At 34.7% G+C, this 11,339-nt stretch overlaps 1 long non-coding RNA gene across 1 annotated transcript in view; it reads right to left on the bottom strand.

The window, feature by feature from the left end:
- Window positions 1-2,319: 2,319 nt before the first annotated feature.
- Window positions 2,320-11,339, bottom strand: part of LOC141523449 (uncharacterized) — a 32,102-nt gene continuing 23,082 nt past the window's right edge. The window contains exon 4 of the long non-coding RNA XR_012478491.1: window positions 2,320-2,594. This is a non-coding gene — a long non-coding RNA (uncharacterized LOC141523449). The remainder of the gene's footprint in view (window positions 2,595-11,339) is intronic.

The following is an 11,339-nucleotide window of genomic DNA, read 5'->3' as shown; positions in this document are numbered from 1 at the left end:
TTTTAAGGTATTCTTCTCATTAAAATTTTTGAACTGCTTTTTTCCATTTGATCTAAACTGGTTTTTAACATGTTGTTTTTCTTCAGCATTTTTTGTATCTCCTTAACCAAGCTGCTGACTTTTCCTGCATTGTTCTCATTTCTCTTCCCAATTTTTACTCTACCTTCCTTACCTAATTTTCAAAATCTTTTTGGATATCTACTATAACTTGAGCCAATTCCTGTTTTTCTTGGAGTCTTTATATGCAGAAGCCTGGACTTAGTCATCTTCTGAATGTGTGTTATGAACTTCCATAGGACCAAAGTAATTGTCTATGGTCAGGTTCTTTTTTTTCTGTTTATTCATTTCCCCAGGCTGTGCCCTGGTTTTGAGGTGCTTCCCAAGATTTTGAGTTGTCATTGGGTCACCCCGCCCAAGGATCTCAGTTCCTTCAAGGTCTTATGAGAGACTCTGATTGTTCTCCAGCCTGTGCTCTGGTCTATGAATGACTAGAAGCCCTCCTCTGCCCTGGGGCTGTGAGGAGGGTCCCTGCTCTATGGCTATGGGGTCCAGACTGTGACCAAGGTCTGAATAAGGACAAAGCACCAGAGTCCTGTCCGAAGGACAGAGGAAAGACTTCCACAATATACCCCCACCCCCTTACCTTCCATGGGCTGAGTGCCTTGGGAGCAGCTGCCTGGTGGCTCCCTGCTGGGTCATTCCACAGACCTGCTTCTGTTTTCTAGCATCTGGGCTGTGCTGTGGGGCCAGGGCTGCACTGAGAGCCACATTGGTCCAGACTCCATATTCAGTCTGGCAAAGGTTTCCCCACTGATCTTCCAAGTTGTACTTGCTGTTTCCTAGGTTGGGAGGTCAGGAAACTGCTTCCATTGTTACAAGCCAGCACCCCCAGGGTCCCAGACACCCCATGGGCTGTTACTGGAAGGCTGGAGCTCCTTCACTCCAGTGCAATGATTGTGGCTGTGCTGCTGCCCCCTCCAACCCCATGGAACAAAGCCTCCCCATGCTCTTCTAAGTTACCTTAACCTGGAGAATTGCCTCACTGGGTCTTTCTATGGGTTCTGTCTCTCAAAAACTTAAATAGTCATAATTTTAAGGTGTTCGGAATATTTTAGAAGAAAGCTTCTGGGAAATCTGCCCTCATACCACCATCTTAGCTCCTCCAGTAATGTTTCTTTTCAATAGATGTTTCTAGTGATTGACTGTTCACTGGGTGATACTCCTGTTTTTTGAGTGCCTCAAGTTCTTTTCTTGCAAAAAAATAAATTTTTACTAGATTGAAACAGAATTTATTTTTAAAGATATTTATCATATTTCATTGCAAATTTATTATTATTTATTTAAATTATTTGCCTTAAAAGGCAAAGAAACCACAAATGAATCCCTCACAACTGGTGATGACCTAATAGGGCTGAACCTTAAAGTTTGACCCAAACTTTGATTCTGGGAACATATTTTAACAGAAACTTTACAACTTCATAAAAAGAAGAAAATTGGACCAGGAAGGAAGGAAAAAGTAGCAGCAAAGAAAACATTATATTATCACAGATGGATGATACTATATATGGAAGGAACAGCAAATAATGAACACTGCAGACAGATGCTTAGATTTGTAAAGAGCCAATAGATGTGAGAGGTAATTAAATGATTACAAATATAGAATGACAGGATCCCTTAGTGTTTCTTTAAAGTAAGCAAACAGTGATTTGAGGTGGAGAGGTTAATATTCAGACCCTAATGGAATATAACCATTAAGGGTATTTTAAAAGGCAAAATAGAGCTTTTATTAGACATTACTTACTCAAGCTCTAAGGTAAATAAGATAATTTTTATCTTATTTTTTCATGTGAAGAAACAAGACAATTAAAGCACTACAGGGTACCTTTCTAAACTAAGAACTTAGCCCTGACATTTCTGCTAACTCAGTGAATCTGTACTAGTAGTGCAATTTTTTTTTCTGAGCCCATATACTAAAAATATATTTGGAAAAATAACTCTGGAAAATAGGTTCAAAACCAATATCAACACCTGTCCTAGAGATGGCAGATGAGGAACTGAATGGTATAGTGGATAGCAGGCTAGCCTTAAAGGCAAGAACACCTTGGTTTATATTCTCCCTCTTACATATTTAAGCTTTGTGACCATGAGTAAGTCAGGAAGAAAGGACAAGTGAATAGGTTGAATGTTATATGCATGAAAAAAATATACTTCAGTGAGAAAGACCAAAATGCTTAAACAATTATGTAAATTCAGGATACATGAGGTTGAAGGTAGGTTAGTGAAAAAAAGTGAAAGGAAAATTGAATGCTTTTATTGTCATTAGCAAAGAGGGGGAACATACAAGATCTTTTCCCTGATGATCCTCATTGTTAGGGATGTAAAGGAGTTATTTTGTGATCTGCTTACCAGTAGTCTATTTCCATTGATGTACAGTACATATAAGTACTGTTGATAAGGGGAAGGTTGTCTCCCTCCCTTCCTCCCCCCCCCAACTTTTTCTTTTTCTTTCTTTCTCCATTGACCTCCTTTAACCTGATGGATAGTGGGAGAATTTCTTGATTGAAGGTTCATGGCATATTATGAAAGATCTCTTCCTAAAAAGAGGGAGAGAAAATTAGAAAAAAATATTATTTACTTTAATGTTACATGTAATTAAGAATGATTTACCAACAAAAAGAAAAATATTCCTCTATCTCAATAATTGGTAATTAGAGCTTATCACTCATTTTATGGTTCTATACCAAATGTTATGAGCTTCCAAAACAAAGCCAATGTTCCCGTTTTCACTTTTTTTCCTAGTTTCAATATTTTCCCCCCATGGGAGAAGATATTTTAGAAGTGGTAGTGTAACTAAACCTAGGGATTCAGGAAACTAAGATTTAAAATCAGCTTTGGCCAGTGGTTTGAGAATATATTCATTGTCTTTTGGAGTGAAAATAGGTTATTATACCTCATGAATTGAATTGGAATCCCAAAAATATACTCCTTTCATAAAGAAAAGAGTCTTAATCATCAGATTTAAGGATATATCACAAAGGTAAATACTGACAAAATTGCTTAGAAAGGATTGGTGATTATAAGATTTGCCTCCCACAAATTATAGACAGATTTTTTAAAAAATATTTTGAACACTAAGACATTTTCTCCTCATAATTCACAGAATACTGAACTTTTTTTCTGAAAATGCTTATTGATTTAGACATTTTGCACTGTATTAAGCTTTAATGAGTGGGATAGTTGATGTATTTTCTCTGAAATAACCAGATGTTTAAAAGTCACAATAGTTTTTTTAAATAATTATAACACATACTAAATGATATGCTCTCTTTTTCAAAATATTTAACTTTTTTCATTTGTCCTGGAAGGACATGGAATTATTAAGAATAACAATTATAAATCATGAAAATTTCTTTTCTTCTAAAGAAATAGAGAATTATTTTGGCCTACTCAAAAAATGCTACTTTTAAAGTTTTCCAGTTGTACATTTGGGGTTAGAAATCTATTTTAAATGAAAGCAATTGATTTTCAAATTCAAACTGACTCCATGAGAAACTTAAGCATAATTGCCCTGTGCTCTAAATTGGCAATGGGTAAAGAACAATGGTCTGTTCCTCACTTCTATTTCAAAATCCTATGTAAGTCTCTCCCCCCACCAGTTTAAACAAATATCCCAAAGAACCTTCATAGTGTTTTATGATTATGTTATCCCTCTCCTTCATTCATTTTCTACAGGATTAACATTTACCCTGATTCTAACATCTTGCTTTTTCCTATTCTCTTGTCTTTAATAATTTATCTCTTTCCCTTCTTGTGACTTATTCTTTTCCCGTCCTCTGTCCTGTCTACTTGCTTGCCCAGTTATTAGGACAAGTGAAAATTGCATGGATTTGGGGATAATTGTATTATGGTTGACCTCTGGCAATAATAACTGGTTAAAAATATAAAGAAGTTAAAGTTTATCTTTTGCCTTTTCCCTTATACCCTTGACTGATTTTTGCAAGGCAATGGGGTTAAGTGACATTCCCAAGGTCATACAATTATGTTGTTATTTAGTGTCTGAGGCCAGATTTAAATTCAGTTCCTCCTGACTTCTGGGGCAGTGCTCTATCCACTGTGCCACCAAGCTGCCCCTTGACTACTCTTAACTCTCTTTTCTGGTACCTCAACATCCCCCTTTTCCTAGTGATATTAACTAACAGGTTCTAGAGCTTACATGAAGGATAATTGAATTTCAATGACTGATTATCTAATATTTTTTTTTATTTTGTACAAATGATGTATATTTACTTGAGTTCATGTTTTCTCTCTCAGTAGAATGGAAAGTTCTTGAGAACAGGAAACTATTTTATTCTTTTCTTTCAATCCCCTAGTCTTTGGCATGTTTAAGAAATGTTTGTTGATTGATTCATTGATTCATTAAAGAACTTCTGGAGCCTTAAAATCTTTAAGACCCAGTGGAATGAATAAAATAATGGTAGTATGTCAGGTGTTCAGGCAGCTAATTGAATGGAGAGAGTTCTTTTTAAAAATTTTTGGTAAGTGGAGCAGCTAGGAGGCACAGTAGATAGAGCACCAGCCCTGAGTTCAAATCTGAGCTCAGACATTTTAATAAGTGCCTAGTGTGTGACATTGGACAGGTCACTCAACCCCATTTCTAAATAAATAAAATTTAAAAAATGTTGGTAAGTGACTTTCTTCATGTAATAACAACAATAATAATTAGTAATAAAAGTATATGGATTTTTAAGGAATAAATAGTATTTTACACATCCCTCCTTTGATCATTATAAAACTATGAAATAGGTGCTATAATTATTCTCATTTTACAGATGAGGAAATTTATGTTAAAGGAAATTGGGTGATTTGCTCAGGCCAAGCAACTATTAGATATATATTAGGATTTGAACTTATGTTTTCCTCACTCCCAAGTTTATTGCTCTATCCTATATGCCACCTAGTTGCCTCAAATTACAATTTAAGGTGCAAACAGATTCTAGTTTAATTACATTTGTGATGAGAAATGATAAGTGAAACCTACACATGGTTAGAGTTAATTATTTCTAAGTGTAGATCTTTTGTGAAGGCTTTATAGAAGGATGTAGATATGAATAAAAAAGGATAAGAAGGTTGAGAGGGGTGGATTATTTGCACTGGGGGAGTCAGAAGCCAGGAAGATGAGATAATAGATCAAAAGAAATATCAAAGAATCAAAAAATATATACAAATATATCCAAACCAGTGAGACTATCCTTCTGGGTAATAAAGGGATTGAAAATTCCACCCAAGTCCATGATGAGCTTAAAATGAAGCCATATATTTTAACTGCCAGAGTCAGACTTGAATGCCAGTCTGTTGCTGAAGGAGAATTTACAATATAAGATGAGCTGCATTGCAATGATTCTATGCCTGACCCATGTTCACTGCTAAACATTTAGCAGAAGAAATACATTATCTTGAAGAAATAAGTGAATCAAGAAAATTGTCCCTGAATCTCAATGTCAATTAGAAAACAAGTTTTCAAAAGTAAATTGTACTTTTAATAATATGTGCACAATTATCCCCTTAGCCATATCTATTGTGTCATCTATTCCTCCTGATATGGGAGGGGGGCAGGGAGGGATATATTTTGACCTTATTCCTAGATCTTCAAAATTCCTGTTAATATAAGAAGACTAATTAATGATTGGATAAACAATTCAATTAACCTGCTATGCCTGCTGTGTTCATAAAATTTTCAAATTTTGTTCAAAAAGTTTAATTACATCAAGAAAGCTCAGTATTTGTTATCTTAAGAGAGGCATGCTGAATAAGAATTCATATCTAGATGCAATTAAAAAGTCAATTTGGTAAAATAAAAAAAGATAGGATTTAGGGACAAAGAGTCTAAGGTCAAGTCTCCCCCCCCACTCCCCAGTATTTACTATCTGGATGATCTTGGCCAAGTTTCTTGGCCTCAGCTGACATCTTTAAAATGAGGGAGTTAGATTAGATGAACTCTAAGATCTTTTCTAGCTCTAAATATGTGAATCCTATTTTATCTGTGATCCTATGAACTAAGAACATGATAGTATTCAAGCTATTTTCCAAAGGTTTTAAAGCAAAAACTCAGAGAAATGAATTTTGAACTTTTTTTTTTCATTCTTTATAACTGTTGATGTAGAAAATACATTCAGCCTATGGGGCATAGACTTAAATAGTACTAGACTTAAAAGTCAAAATGCATCGAGTTCACATCTCACTTCAGACATTTGCCAGCAAATGTCTCCTTGATCAAATAATTTAACTCTTCTGATCCTGTTTCCTCATCTAAAATAACAATGGGTTATTATATTCTCACTGGATTGTTGTTAAGGCTCAAATGAATCAAATAACCAATGCACTTTGCAAATTCTAAAGACTGCTATATAAATGTGAGAATTAGCTTTCTGTATATCCTTAGTACTTAGCCAAGAACCTGGTTTTAATAAATACTTACTGATTTGACTTGAATTAAATCCCCTAAATTCACAACTATGATTTTTTAATATTATAAAACAATATTATATTCCTGTACTGATTGGAATCTATGATGTGAGCCCATCATCAATAATGATGTATTTTCCCAGTTCTATTGTGAAGTTTCATCCACAATAACATCCACAATGTGTGTGTGTGTGTGTGTGTGTGTGTGTGTGTGTGTGTGTATACAGACACACAAGATGTATCAGACAGTTAGGTGATGCAGTGGATAGAGTACTGGGCCTAGAGTCAAGAAGACCTAAATCCAGAATCAAACACTTAATAGCTGTGTGACCCTGAAAAGTCACTTAACCCTGTTTGCCTTAATATCCTCATCTATAAAATCAGGTGGAAAAGGAAATGGTAAATCACTCCAGTCTCTTTGTCATGAAAAGTCCAAGAGTTGAAAACTACTGAAATAAATGAAAAATAACAAATACAAATATGAATAGCCAAGTTCTGGGTCTGGGATATTTCATAATGATAATTCTCATTCTCAAAAGAAAGTAATTGTTGAATTTCAATAAATACCCTCTTCATTTGGCATTAAATTTGCTTTTAATTAAGACCAGAAAGTTTATCAAAATTTTCCACAGAGCAAATTATTGTTTGTCCTAAGTCACCTAAAGTTATATCCATCTAGGTGGATGTAATCTCCTTTCAAGAAGGCACCAGTAGCCTTCCAGACTTTATATGATGCTACCTCATACAAAAATTCTAGAAGATTTATTTTGCTTGATTGCTTGATAAGCAGCATTATCTCAAATTACATCCAATTATAATCATAATCATTTTTTACCTTACTCCCTTTTCAAGTACCCTCCAAGGACACACAATCTTCCTCATGAGCCAAAGTCAAATCATTTCTTGTACAATTTGTGCTTCTCCCCCCACCCAGGCCTATTCTCTCTCCCACTTTACCTCACCCCCTCACCGAAGATACTTAACCCCTTTTTAAATGAAGTATGTTCAAACCCTGATCTAATTAACTACAAGAATCTTAAAGATCTCCAAGTACTGGGAGACTCTAAGGGTCTCATCTGAGAATTTTACAAGTGATTGTAAGTTATAGGAGACACTGATTCAGGACCACCCAACTTATGATGCTCTCATCAGAAGAAGTACTAAACTTTGTCAGCACTGCAGAATTAAAGTGGGTCAAAGTATAATGAGATACTTAAAGTTAACACCACTGCTTTTCACCAGGGATTTTTATCTCAAACATAGATGCCATCTTGCACCTCTTCAATGGAGAGACTAGACCCAATTATACCCATATCCTTTAAGTCCAATCTCTTCAATTATATTCAACCCTTTAATTATCCTAAGAGAAGAAAAGTTTCATAACTTCCCTTTTAGGGCTGTATACAATTTGATGATCTTGACCAATTTTTATTTTTTCCTTCCCCTTTTCATTTACATTTTTATGCAACTCTTGAGTCATTTATTTGGTGATTGAATTCTCTATTCAGTTCTAGTCTTTATGTAAGGAAATTATGGAAGTCTTATTTTGTTGAACATCCATCTTTCTCCTTGGTAGTATATACTGAATTTTGCAGGGTAGTATATTCTTGATTGTAATCCCAGGGCCTTGGCTCACTGATATATGGTATACCAGGTCTTCCAGTCCCTTTAGTGTTGAGGCTGATAGGTCCTTTGTGAATCTGATTTATGAATCCTAGAAATTTTACCTGAACCAGATTCTGGATGATTCCCATTAACTCATCCTTGCTTTAATTTTGTATCTTATTTAAATAAAAGTCTTATAAAGCAAAGAATATCAATAACCAGTGACTTATATGTCTTCTTTCTTGGCTAAATATTTTTTGTAAGAATAATTTACCCAATTAAGGGAATCCTCAATAAAAAGAATAGGTAGGATTTTGTGCATGTTATTTAATAAGAGACCACATATTCACCATTAAAGAATTTAGTTAAATTTGTAGAGAATGCAAGAGTCCACTGTGTTGATAAAATATTTAAAAACTTGCCAATGTAAGAGCTCTATTGCTATAAAGAGTATGCCATATATACATCAAACCTAGTTAAGACAGTAGGCAATAGCTCAGTATCCATTTTGTTCCAGTCACTTTGCTAAGTGCTATGAAAGTCAAGCATACACAGTCCTTTATGACACAGAAATATTCTAGCAACAAGATATATAAAATTATCTCAATTACAAAATCTAATTGGTTTTTTCTCAGTCGTCTTTCATCACATATTGGCAGTTTCTGACATGCTGATCATCCTTTTCTCTTTGATGCTCTCTTTAATTTTTTTTAATGGCACAACTCTCTCCTGTCCATCTTCTCTGATGGCTCTTCATCCATGTCATATTCATTAAGAGTGTGTATCTTATCTGACCTCAGACACTTAAATAATTGCCTATCTATGTGACTTTGGACAAGTCACTCAAACCCTATTGCCTAAAATTTTTAAAAAAGTGTGTATGTTGGGGCAGCTAGGTGGTGCAGTAGACAGAAGACTGACTGACCTTTGAGTTAAGAGGACTGAAGGTTGAATACAGCCTCAAACACTTACTAGCCGAGTGACCTTGGGAAAATCACTTAATCCTGATTGCCTCTCATCTAGGGCCATCTCCAGTTGTACTGATTAACATCTGGTCACTGGACCCAGATGGTTTCAGAGAAGAAAGTAAGACTGGTGACTTAATACAACCTCGCTTCACTCAAATCCAATTCATGTACTTGTCATGGAATCACCTCCCTGATGTTATGGTCTTCTTCAAAAATGAAGGGCAAACATCATCTTGGGGTAGCTAGATGACACAGTGAATAGAGCACTGGTCTTGGAGTTAGGAAGACCTGAATTCAAGTTCAACATCAGACACTTAATAATTGTTTAACTCTGTGACCTTGGGCAAATCACTTAACTATTACCTTGCAAAAACAAACAAACAAACAAAAGAGTGTGTATCACTCTAGACTCTTTTCCTTGGCTTTTCTCTCCCTCTATCCTATTATACTGGGTGATTTGATGAGTTCCCAGATCACCTCTCTGCTGATGATTCTCAGGTCTACTTATCTAGCACTAACCTCTTTCCAATTACCCAGACTTACATATCCAACTGTCTATTGGACATCTTGAACATCAGGCACTTTAAACTTACCATTTTCAAAACTAAACTTATCTTTCTTCCTTAAAGCATACCCATTCTTATCTTTTGTATAACTGTTGAAGCCAATACTATCCTCCCATTCCCCAGACTCACACTTTAGGTATCATTTTCAATTCCTTTTTTACCCTCATTTTTAATCAGTTTCCAAATCCAATAAATTATTTAAAGGCAAGACATGCATTTATAATATGTTTCATCTGTTCCCCCTTCTGTCCTATGATACAGAATCTTATCATCTCACACCTGCAATATCATAATAATACTCTATTTGGGTCTTCCTATCTCAAATTTCTCCTTGAGCCAATCCATCCTTCATTTCACTGATCTCTCTCTCTCTCTCTCTCTCTCTCTCTCTCTCTCTCTCTCTCTCTCTCTCACACACACACACACACACACACACACACACAAACACACTTTGATTCAATAAATTCTAGTCCTACATTTGGAATCATTTTGACATCCAGTGCTTTTCACAAACTGTTCCTCTTATACTTTACCTGACTTTTTTTACCACTTAGTTCCCTCTACTATTATGTACTCCAATATCTAGTAACTCTGTCCTTCTCTCTGATCTTTATACAAGACACTCCATTTCCTCATTTCATTAATTTCTATTAGCATTTCCTCAAACCTGGAATTTTCTTCTTCTTATTTTTATCTCCTAGATTCCCTAACTTTCCTTTATATCTCAGCTAAAATCTAACCTTCTACAAGCAGTCTTTTCTGATCCCCTTATTGCTAGTGAATATCTGCTGCTGATTATCTCCAATGTAACCATATATAATTTGTTTTTATATGTAATTAAATGCCCATTATCTCCCCCAATTAGATTATGTTCCCTATTTAGAGTAGGGACAGTTTTCTTTTTTTTTTTGTATACCCTTAACATGTATTTGCCATATAGTATACATTTAATAAATTTTTGTTGAGTTACTGACAAAACAAACTGGATATGATTAAAAGAAAATCATCAAGATTCCTTGGAAAATTTAACAATGAGAGATAATATTTAACAATAATTATTTAATCATTAATACTAGAAGTATAATAAAATGGAAAGCAATATGTTTACTCAAGGCATTTAGCACTGGCATTTAAGGTATACAGAATAAAATTCAAGTTGAAGAGAAAGCTCTTGAAGACAATAAGTACTTTGAAGTCACAGAGAGGAAAGATAAGATTTAACAGCCATTACTTTTAAATGGCTAAGTAAGCCATTTCTTGGGATGAAATTTTCTAAACTACAAAATAAATAGGCTTATAACCAAGTTAAGTAAAAATCTTGTTGAGTGAAAACAAAACTTTAACGAAATAAAGAATTTTGAACTATGGTTGATAAAAATACCAGAATTGAATAGAAACTTTTAAATAGAAAGAAGGAAGTCAATACAAGAATAAAAAACATAAACTTAAATAAAGTGATCCTGAGGAACTAAACAAGGATAAAGAGTTTATCAATCTTCTCTTAGAAGCAAATTAATTGTCAGGGATCATGGAAAGAGGTTAATGATTCAAAGGTTCTAGAAGTGATTTTGTTATGTTTTGATGAACTTAAAAAGGAGAAAGAAAAGAGAGGGCAAAGGGAAACATTTGGAAAAGAGGGAAGAAGTGTTGGAGAAATATTTTTTTAAAAACACTGGGAATATACAAGTAAAAGACTTTACATACAAGCAGGGAAGTATAGGGATTGGGCAATATTTGA

The sequence above is a fragment of the Macrotis lagotis genome, chromosome 1 (assembly GCF_037893015.1).
Source record: "Macrotis lagotis isolate mMagLag1 chromosome 1, bilby.v1.9.chrom.fasta, whole genome shotgun sequence".
NCBI lineage: Eukaryota > Metazoa > Chordata > Mammalia > Peramelemorphia > Peramelidae > Macrotis > Macrotis lagotis.
Note: the sequence above shows the minus strand (reverse complement) of the source record. Positions and strands in the feature narration are given on the sequence as shown.